The sequence below is a fragment of the Lissotriton vulgaris genome, unplaced genomic scaffold, assembly GCF_964263255.1.
Source record: "Lissotriton vulgaris unplaced genomic scaffold, aLisVul1.2 SCAFFOLD_832, whole genome shotgun sequence".
NCBI classification, from domain to species: Eukaryota; Metazoa; Chordata; class Amphibia; order Caudata; family Salamandridae; genus Lissotriton; species Lissotriton vulgaris.
In genome coordinates, this window is record NW_028245555.1 from 45,939 (window position 1) to 58,186 (window position 12,248).

A 12,248-nucleotide genomic window follows, 5' to 3' on the forward strand; every position below is an offset into this window, starting at 1 on the left:
GGTTCCTAATATTCCGTAGTTAAGACTGTTGCAGCTCCAGCAAACAAAGGAAGATCAATAAGTTAATAGAGGCCTGGGACGGCCTCGTGGCGCAGAAAAAAAAAATACTATCATGGACGCCCAATTGATAATAATAGAGGCCGAAGCGCGTGGCGTAGTACAGAAATACGATACAGAAATTTATGCATGCATACTTTTTAGGATTAGAGGTGTATAGGACCTTGTGACTTATAAATAAATATTTCAATTATGTAAGTACAATTAAAAACCATTGAGGGGTAGGAAAGCAATATGAAGGATAAAAAAATAGCATTATCCATATACAATTTACAGTGGAGGCTGATGTTGTGACGTCTTCTCTTACCTTTGCTTCTGGAGTCTTTTGTTGTGTCTTGAAAGGCTGCGGTTTCGCTGGGTCTGGGGTGTTTTCAATAGTCTGTCTGTCACCGCAGCAGAGGCAGGCAAAAGAGAGCGCGCTCACGTCAGTGCCTGCATTATATGGGAACCGCAGGGGCTGACCAAACCAAGCCCAGGGCCGTCATTGGTAGCGTTTTCACGGTCTGCAAGAATTATGGCCCTGGGGGACATGCTATTGGGTAATGTATTGGTTTGCAGTCTAAATGACAGCAAGCATGCTAGGTGGTGGCATGTGGGTAGTGTGGGCGGGCGTGCACCGTGCATGAGCAAGTATGAGCGTGTGCACTAACAATTACCAACCGAGAGAGAAGGGGCGGTGTTATAATGTACGCAGAGGTAGGCCCAGAATCGGATCTGCAATGAGTCAGCACTTCTAATCATTCTCCTTAGCGCGCCCTGAACTCTGATTTGTCACTGAGAGGGTGATCGCACCATAGTTCGTACTGCTTATCATACTCGGCGTGTACTCGCGCATACGGTACGAATATGCTTTGACGTTACCCGTCGCATTAAAGCTTCGGTGTGATGTCATGTACGGCGTTCTGTATGCGAAAAGGGGCAATGTTTCTACTTGGTTTAAAACATGTATGTATTTAATACACATACTAAGGGCAGACATTTGGGGTAACTTAATTTTTTTTAATACTTGTAATAATCATATATTACTTTTAAAAAGAATTACACAAATCGCGGTAGAACATCATGCGTACTCGTATTGACAGAGCTGCGCAAGCACATCATAAGCGTACGCAAAGCCATGTGACTTTAAAAGGAGAGATTTGATTGGTTCATAACTTTTCCTATTGCGTCTGTTAAAAGTTCCGTCCCATAATAAATATTCGACTTTGACTTTCTAAGAAGAATCATTTGTTCTGAGAATCTTATCAAATAGAAGGAAGATCACCATAATAAGAGCAATTGAGTCATCTTCCAGCAGTTCTTCAGAGGGAGATTTTATTCCTGAAGAACGTCCAGAGAAGAGGAAAGAAGCTCTAATGTGGAAGTTTTTCACTTTTCCAGAAGGTCAAAAAAAGGTTAATGCTCCAAAAGTAACCTGTAAAATTTGCGAAACAACTCTTTCAAGAGGTGATCCATGTAAAAAATACTTATTTGGCACGGCAAATATGGTCCGACATGTGAAGAACTTGCACCCCAAGAACTTTGGTCGAGCTGCAAGACGGAGGTTGCACGAGAACCCACCTGCTTCTGCACCAAGCACATCAACTGCAGCAGCAGCATTTTCAGCAAGCAGTCCACACCCACATATTTATTTTATTTATTTATTTTGAAAGTTTTATAAAGCGCGAACAAGATCCCAGCGGATATCAGAGCGCTGTACAAACAGTAAATGTTACTTAAACAGAAAACCAAAGCAGATCAGAAACATATGTACAAGGCAAATAGTAAAAACAGCATATTGATTCTGACTTTGCTAAAGTTAAAATTCTATGCATTTATTGCGATAAACGTTTGTGTTATAGGGAGCAGTCTATAGACTTGATGAAACGCAGGATGCAGGATCATTGCTGTCCGCGACATTAGTTGTTCTTTTTTTCATTCTTTTGTTCCGCTTGGAATTTGTTGAGAAAACACACAAAAAATACTAAACAAAAAAAGCAGTTCTTTTTAGAACTACCTTCACTGGTCAAAGAAAGAACTATATTTTGATGTTAGTGTGTAAACGTTTGCCAGAATGAATGTGTGATTTCATAAAGGAATGAATGAACATGTTACTAGTCTATGGAGAATGTGAAAGTGCAAAACTATAAGGAACTGCTACAGCATAAATCTATAAGGTGTTTGTCTATAGTATACTGTAGTATGTCCGAAGCACTTGAATGTATCATATGTACATAAATATGTTACTAGTCTATGTTTCAATTTGCGCTGCTGGGGAAAGTGCCTGGGTGAATTGGTATGTGTTAGGGGCGGAATTACAATCCCCTTGTGCCTCTTTTACACAGCCGTTGCATCACTTTTGGACACATCGGTGGTCCAAAAGATGTGCCATGGTGTGTGCTATTAACAATGTGACGCATCTGGAGAGTGTATTACATTGTAAAGCGCTGCGCCAGAAGAGGCTTTCTTGTGCAGAAGGGGGTGCAGCAAGGCCTCCTAAAAGTGACTGAGTGAAATGTATTAAGTAAAAAACAACGGTCCTTGACAAGGAGGAAATAACACTTTCAATAAGTATAGGCCACAATATGCACTATAATAAACAGGAAGTCCAGCCGGACTTCAGAATTTATTCGATAACTCGATAAAGCAAATCAAACGAAGCAACAATAGAACAGTGGGACACAGTCCTGTATACACGGTACTAGACATACAATACACAGTACAATTAACTAGGGATTTTCAGGCATTAGAAGGAACAGGAGCAAAAATATGATTTTACAATCTATTTGCTTCACATATGTGGAAAACATAATTTTTAGGCACATGATAGTGAACTAGTTTTTAAACCACATATTATGTCGACGGCGTTTCGATCCAGTTAAAAATAGTGGATCATCATCGGGACATTCAGTGCTTGCCTAAATTTAAAAGCCTACGGTATCGCCGGGTTGAAACTAGGTTTGAAGCGTGATAGCCTGTGATAAGGCTCCTGAAGTCCGCAGTGGAACTTCCGAAGGTATCTCGGTGCACAGTTGCGCCGTAGTGAAATGTATAACATTTTATTCAGTGACTTTTGAGGTTATGCTGTGTCAAAACCTTGCACATGCTTGAAGCAAGTGTAAGGCTTGATACAGCATTGTGAGCAAAGGGCCGCAAGAGAATTGCTGGAGCTCTGTTATACTTACAATCGATGTCAAGCAATAATTCATTCAAAAATTACTTTGCAATTTAGTTTTGTTATTATTTTATAATAAGAATATGAAATATAATCTAAAAAATAAAAGAAATATAAATATTTATATTAAAAATGTAAGAAATTAGTATAAAAAGAAATACATAATAATTAATACATTTATAAATTATCATTTACAAAACCTATGAAATTCACTGAAAAAAACATAGGTTTAACACACGTTATAGTTAGGAATTAGCATTTAAAAAACCTTGCAAATTCATTGAAAAAAACCATAGGTTTCACATGTTATAGTTATCTGAACATTTCTCTCATACAAAACCTTTGAAATTCCTCCGTTATAGTTAGCTAAGCTAACTATAACTTGCGCGCCCGCAATTCACTGCTGATGACGTCACATATTACATCACTCATGACATGGTCAGTGACATCACTCATGACATCACTCATGACATCTCAAATGACATTTGCAGGATACACCATGGCAAGATTCTTACAGCCTAATCACAATGGATGTAATTGCATTATATACAAACATCAAAAATAACATTTGAATCACAGCCTGTGAATACTTCTTAACCGCATGCGCGCTAGCGGAATTCCGCCCGCACGCTGGGTTTTTTAAAAACGCACTTTGCGTGACGAGCTGGGCTCGTCATCAGCGTGCGAGGAGGCTACGCGATGACTAGCCCAGCTCGTCATCAGCGTCGAAGGGGCTAAAGAAAAGGAATATCCAATACACAAGACATAACAAAATCATTCTGAAAATGATTGAGCTATGCTTAACACACAATGTGTTCCTATTCGGAGATGAAATCTACAGTCAAACAAGTGGAACAGCAATGGGTTTTTCCTCAAGTCAGAGTTACGGGTGCCTTGCAATGGGCTGGTGGAGCAGCACTTTGCATGGCACCCGGACAATGACATGCATTCAGAAAAAAACATTGTATGGTTGCGTTTTATTGACGATCTTTTAATCATCTGGGATGGAAACGAATAAGACTTCAAAGAGTACTTCACAATCTTGAATACAACGGAGGCAGGTTTCAAATTTACATACACACTGAGCAGAGAACGTGTAACCTTTCTGGATACAGAAATATATATCAATGATGAGCTGCCAAACGAAAGATATATATATATATATATAAAGGAAGAACTCGCCAAACTATCCCAGCCCTGCCACGTTCCACTGGACAGAAAAGACGAAGAGAGGAAATCGTTTACTTGGTGCCAAACAAAGTGAGTTTATTCAAGCATATTTTCGCTCAGCATGCCCGCCATTACGCGTTTCGACAGTATCCACTGTCTTGATCACATGATGTTATATATATATATATATATATATATATATATATATATAGAGTAAATGATCAGCCATCCCGCACTTCCCAGCAGACAAACAGAGACAACTCAAATCCCAAATTTCAGGCAAGATTCTTTATTTGTTACAAAGCTCACAAATCTGACGCGTTTCCGGTGGATGCCCTTGCTCACAGACAGCCAGATCTCGGCCCGCCATTTTTTTAATTGTGCTTAGGTGTACACCTTGTGATAATAGACATAAACAAGATACTATGCATAGGCTGGTTGTTTTGATGTTGGTTAATCTTTTTTCTAAATAGTCATAGATTAATTTGTTAATCCGGCTACCTGTAGCAGGAAAAACGTGATAAACATCCAGAAACAACCATCATTTAAAAGCATAAATGCAAGAACTTATATTCATGTATGAATACACGGACTATGGGAAACGCACAAATGCATGATGAACATCCATTGATTTTTCCTTTATTATATATTCATATGCCTAATATATTGATTCTTTTGCTATGCAAAAAACATACAAATGAATATAAACGGCATTGGACAAAGAAATATGTGCAATATGGTGCAATACCTATTCCTATGTGCAAAATATCATTATTTAAAGACTAATGTGCAAATCACGCAAGTTTATGTAAACATATATACTTTCATGTGCAAATTGCGCAAACTTTTTTTAGCAGCAATAACCTCTGTACGTATATCGCCCTATATGCGAAATATGTGCGCCATTAAACAGAGAGACATGTGTAAAATTACGCTAGACTTAATATCCATATGTTAAATTACAAGATGAATCTGATGTGTCTATTTGGACAACTAAATCTAGAAACATGTATATGGATATGTGCAAATATATGCAAAGTCTAAACACAATATTATATCTATATGTTAGTTGCAGCGCTTGGTTGTGCAATTGTGCTCTTTCCCCATATAAATGTTAGTCCTAATAAAAGTTCTTTTTGAACCGATTGATGATTGCTATTCATGAACAGACTAAGTTTCATAAAAGACTCCATAGCCTATTAAATGTGCAAATATCCTTTGTGAATAACTAAATTTCCCATTAAAAATTAGTGAATTAAAACCATTTTCTATCTGTTTGGAAAAAAACAACAACACTACTGCAGGGAGGCAGCCAATTCGAAACTCTATGGGTAGATTGCAATGACCCAATAATATATGATTGCACCGTGTTTAATTATAAAAAGGGGTATAAATCTTCTGTTGTATTTATCCCATTTGGGAATTTGCTGTCCAGTTCTAAAATAGTTTTAGATTCCAATTGTCTGAGCAGCTTATCTCTATCCCCACCTATGAGTGGATTGCGTGGATTGGGGATTGCTGTCAACACAATATATATATATATATATATATATATATAAGATTCTTCAAATTTTTAGAAAGACTCACAGCCTTTGGATAATGTCATTAGTGATGTCATCAGTGATGTCACTGACCATGTCATGAGTGATGTAATATGTGATGTCATCAGCAGTGCATTGCGGGGGCGTGAGTTATAGTTAGCTCAGCTAACAATAACGGCCAAATTTCTCTGTTTTTGTGCAAGTGAAATGTCAACGTAATTATACCGTCCTTGGATCCTGTGTTTTTTTCAATGAATTTCTAAGGTTTTTTAAATGCTAAGCCCTAACTATAACTTCACTGAAAGCTGATGTTTTTCAGTAAATTTCTACTTTTTTTTAAATGCTAGACCCTAACTATAACGTCCCAGAAACCTTTGTTTTTTTCAGTAAATTTCTATGTTTTTGTACATTATTTTATTTATAAAAAGATTTTTGTAACAACTTTATATTTTCCGTGTATGTCTTTTTAGGCATTTTTATTATGTTTTAAAATTAAGATTAATTATAATCTGTTAAAAAAAATATATAACATAGCTGATGAAACAATGTTTTATTGTTTGTAATTTTGATCAGTGTGATAAAATGTAATAGAATTTTCAATTAAAAATAATAAAAAAATGTAATGTTTAGTTTTTTCAATAATTTTTTGCTAAGTTAAATTTAGTAAGATTGCTTTTAATATGAAAGTTGTTTGATTGTAGTCTTATGATAATTATCTTTTTTACCAATTTTTTTATTTTTTTTTAATTTACAAAAAAGGGTTGCACACCCTACGCGATTCCAAGCGATGGGTGCGCGGATCTGGTATACGAATGTCAATCTCAAAAACATTTAGAAAGAATTAATATATGTTTTAGACTTAGAGGTTTATTACTGACTACGTAAAAATAGTAATAAAGGTGTTTTACATTTGTTTTCAAATGTTTTTGACAGATTTTTGTGGACACAATGGTATCACGTACAGGACGCGATGGGTGCGTGCTCCCTGCTGGCACATATTTCCGGGTTCGTGTACGAGATACGACTCTGGCGTAATTTCAAAACTCTGAAATATGACTGTTTCCAATTTAAATATTGGTTTTGCATAACGAGTTTTCATTGAAATATTTGGAACACAATGTCATGATAGAAAATTACTGTTATATATAACATTTAGTGCATTTTACGGGTGCGCGACAGATACGCGTAGGGTGCATGACCCCTTTGCGACCCTATGTGACATAGAAAGAAAGCTTCTCACTGGTTGAACAGCTTTTCATTCTCTTCATGGGTGGAACCAACACCTGCTACAGTCCTTTCTTTTTGGGTGTGTCTGGCTTGAAGACAACCTGTTTTTTATGCTCGGTTATTTTTCTTTTTTTGTGGTGTTTTTCATTTTCCTTCAACAAAAATGGCATCAGCATTCCCAAAGGAGCACATGGAGGAGATGGAGGAGGTGGAAGAGCCAGTGAAGAAGAGGAAAGAAAGCATTGTGTGGGCCTTCTTCACTGTGCCTGAAGGCGGAAAAAAGTAAATGCCAGTAAAGTGACATGTACCATCTGTCACAAAATCTGATCGAGAGGCTCTGAGAAGAAGTACTCTTGTGGTACTTCTTCAATTTAAAAAAACCTGGAAACAATGCATACTATTCGCCTGCCTTGTGAGGTTGAGCGTCGTAGACAAAAGAAGAAGCAGCCAACAATGATGGACAACAACCATCAACATCTGCAGGGGTTGTTTTGACCACTCCACAACTCCTTATAATTCCGGAGACGACGGATGCTGCCATCGTCTGTCGCCAGTAACATACGACACTGTGTGTGGGAGAGTTATGCATTGACGTCGTGAAGACACTCCTCAAGAGTCACAAATGTAAATTTTTCTTTTTTACTTGCTTATGTTTCCAGTTATACCGAAACAGCAGAGTTGGACTGTTTAACTTTTCTTTCTTTTTTTTTTGTTAAATGAAAACACCTCAATTTTTTTTTAAGAAAACACAAAAAAATTATCAAATTGTTCTAAAAAAAAGGGGGTTCTAATGGGACCACTTAAACTGGTAAAAAATAGAAAAATTGCATGTAATGAAAGTGAATGATTGTATGAATGTGTGTATGATGTTAGAATGGTGTATACGTAGTGTCTCAGTAAGTAAATGAATGCAGGGATAGTATATGAGGGAATGGCTGAGTGCAACAGGTATACCTAAGTGATTGCATGATTGCATGGATAGTGCCTGAGTTATTCCCTTAGCGTAGGGGTAGTGCCTGGGTGATTGGATGAGTACATAGGTAGTGCGTCTGTGGAAGCATGGATGCAAGGCTAACACCTGCATTATTGAATAAGTACATATGTAGTGCCTAAGTCAATAGATGAATGCATGGGTACTTCTTAACTGAATGGCCGAGTGCAAGAAAAGTGCCTGAATGAGTGCACAAGTGCATGTGTAGTGCCTGGGTGATTGCATGACTGCAGGGGTAGTGCATGAGTGATGCAATGATTGTATGAGTAGTGTTTCAGTGGAACAATGGCTGCAAAGGTAATGCCTGGGTGATTACATGAACGCATGGGTAGTGCATGAGTGAAGAAATGAGTGCATGGGTAGTGCCTGAGTGTATGGATGCATGGGTAGTGCCTGAGTAAATGATTGAGTGGAAGAGTGCTACCTGAGTGATTACATGAGTGCAGCGGTAGTGCCTGGGTGATTGGATGAGTATTTAGGTAATGCCTGAGTGATTGCATGAGTGCATGGAGAGTGCTTGGGTGATTGCATGAGTGCAGGGATACTGCCTGGGTGATTGGAGGAGTGCATGGGTTAGGCCTGAGTTAATGAATGAGTGCATGGGCAGTGTTTAAGGGAATTAATGAGTGCAATAGTTGTGCCTGAGTAATTGCATGAGTGCATGGATACTGCCTGGGGGATTCCATGAGTGAAGGGGTACTACCTGAGTGAATGTATGAGTGCATGGTTTGTGTTTGAGGGAATAGATGCCTGCAACAGTTGTGCCTGAGTGATTGTGATTGCATGAGTGCATGGATAGTGCCTGGATGATTCCAAGAGTGAAGGTGTACTGCCCGGGTGATTGGATGAGTGCATAGGTCAAGTCAAGTCAAGTCAAAGAATTTATATAGCGCACTACATACCCAGAGGGTCTCAAGGCGCTTAGGGAGGGGAGGAGGATTATTTGTCAAATATCCACGTTTTAAGTTGCTTTCTGAATGCTAGGTGGTTCTGGGTAAGGCGAAGGTAAGTAGGGAGTGAGTTCCATGTTTTAGCAGCCAGGTATGAGAAGGATCTGCCTCCCATGGTGGTCTTGTTGATGAGAGGTACAGTGGCGAGGGCTTGGCTGGAAGAACGTAGTTGACAGGAGGGGGTGTAGAAGGACAGACGTGAGTTGAGGCATTCTGGTCCGATGTCGTAGATAATGCCTGTGTCATTGGATGAGTGCATAGGTAGAGCCTGAGTCAATGGATGAGCGCATGGGTACTGCCTAAGTGAATGGCTGAGTGCAAGAATAGTGCCTGAGTGATTGCATGAGTGCATGGGTTGTGCCTGGGAGATTGCATGAGTACAGGGGTAGTGCCTGAGTGATGGGATGAGTGTATGAATAGTGTTTGAGTGGAAGGATGGGTGCAAAAATAATACCTTGGTGATTTCACAAATGCATGGATAGTCTATAGTGTGTGAGTAAATGGAGGAGTGCAAGGGTAGTGCCTGAGTGAATGGCTGAGTGCAAGAGTAGTTCCTGAGTGATTGCTTGAGTGCATGGGTAGGCCCTGTGCGATTGCATACGTGCAGAGGTACTGTCACTGTGATTGGAAGAGTACATGGGTAGTGCCTGAGTGAATGGATGACTGCATGGGTTGTGTTTGATGCAATGGATGAGTTCAACAGTAGTGTCTGAGTGATTGTATGAGTGCATGGATACTGCCTGGGAGATTCCATGAGTGAAGGGGTACTGCCTGGGTGATTGGGGGAGTGCATGAGTAGTGCCTGATTGAATGGATGGCTATATTGGTGGTGCCTGGGTAATTGGATGAGTGTATGGGTAGTGCCTCAGTGGAAGGATGGATGCAAGGCTAATGCCTGCATCATAGGATGAGTGCATAGGTAGTGCCTGAGTCAATGGATGAGTGCATGGGTACTGCCTAACTGAATGGCTGAGTGAAAGAATAGTGCCAGAGTGATTGTATGAATACATGGGTTGTGCCTGGGAGATTGCACGAGTGCAAGGGTAGTGCCTGCGTGATGGGATGAGTGTATGAGTAGTGCTTGAGTGGAAGGATGGGTGGAAAGGTAAAGCCTGGGTGATTTCACGAATGCATGGATAGTGCATGAGTGAATGGCTGAGTGCATGAGTAGTGCCTGAGTGAATGGTTGAGTGCGAGAATAGTGCCTGGGTGATGGCATGAGTGCATGGGTAGTCCCTGAGTGATTGCATAAGTGCAGAGATAATGTCTCTGTGATTGGATGAGCGAATGAGTAGTGCCTGAGTCACTTAATGAGTGCAACAGTAATCTCTGGGTGAATAGATCAGTGCATGGCTAGTATCTGAGTAAAAGGATGTTCACAAAAGTAAGGACTGGGCCATTGCATGAGTGCATGTGTACTGCTTGAGGGAATGGATGAGTGCAAGGCTAATGCCTGCATCATTGGATGACTGCACAGTTAGTGCCTGAGTGAATGGATGAGTGCATGGGTACTGCCTAGGTAATTGACTTGATTCCATGGGTAGTGCCTATGTAAAATAAAGAATGCAAAGCTAATCACTGTGTTTTGCTATTACTGCAATAATGCATAAGTCTATTGATAGTGTTTACATGTAAGGATAATGGACTCCTTGATTACATAAACAACATAATGAACATTTTAAGTAGTCTAAAGGTTCAACTTTATTCATATTAGAAATAAATAACATATTAATTAAACTTTAAATTTTTTTAGCGTGATCATGCATATTATAATGTGTTCTTACCTTTTAAATAATTTAGATACATTACTCAGTAGAAATATTTTTGAGTTGTGTTGTCATAAACTGCATTAAAACTCTTTGCAAACTTGAACAGTACCTACTATAAAGAAGAAAAACTTATTTAATGATAATATATTACTGAAATCGTAAGATTATATTTTCAGCAACTCAACATACATTTCCAATTAAATAAATATTTTACATTCCCTTTTTTGCTGTTCTCAGATTCCACTTAACTCCACCAGACAGTGATTTTCAATGTGGTATCATCATTGAATAGCAGGGAAAAAAATCTAATTGATCGTGGAAAAAAAACAAATCCTCATACAGCATCATATTCAATATGTGTAGCTATGTACTTTTTCTTCTACATTCTCTTTCTTCTACATTAACTCTATTGATCTCATATACATTTGCCAAAATGACTTTCATTGACATCTGCTACAAAATAAACAATAAACATATAAACTATTTCCTTTTCAACAGAACTTTCCAAATACAATATCAATTACCACAAAAAATAATACAAATACTAATTATAAATACTAATAACTTGCATTCCCGTTTAGTTGCTGTTCACATCTTCCCAATTGGCCGAATGATATACTCAAAACTTTAGCTTCTAAAATATCAAATATGAATTTGGTAATTCATAAGGCAATCTATGTTTGAATTCCAAGTGGGCCTCATTGCAATGCGTCCATCCTTTATTACACTTTAAATATACAGTACAGTGTCAAGATGTTATAATAGGTCCATCATGGAAAATAATAGCCATTGCTATAAAAGTTCTTTCTGAAATACATATTTGATTTGCATTAAAAAATTTAATTTTCGTTTCCAATTTTCTTCCATTTGCTCTACAACATTGTACCATTAAAATGAAATGTTTTCCAAATCTTTCTATATGTAATGTAGACAACATCACTGATCTACAATGCGAACACTTCATGCCCTGATTGGCTCTTTTTATCAATTTGTTAAAAGGTACTGATTTACAGTCTTGAATTATCAAGTATATGAATCGTTCTGTTCGTATCTCAGTGGTGAAAGTAAATGAACACTCTTCACTTTTATGATCCTATCTATAACTTAGCCCCAAAAACTTTTTAATCTGTATTCCTTCATCTTCTAATAATCCAAGCATGAGCATTAGAAGTTCTTGTGCATCTTGTTGTAAATTGAGAGTAAATAGTTATGAATCTGTACATATATCCAAAAGATGCTTAATCCCGAAAGCAGTATGAATTTTACTTCTGTCAGTTACCAACTGTTAAAAACATGATGTAATAAAGAACAGATAATTTTTTCATGATTTCCCATGATTTCCCAATGAATCTCTTCTAGATAAAATACAACATACAAAATTGCAATAGC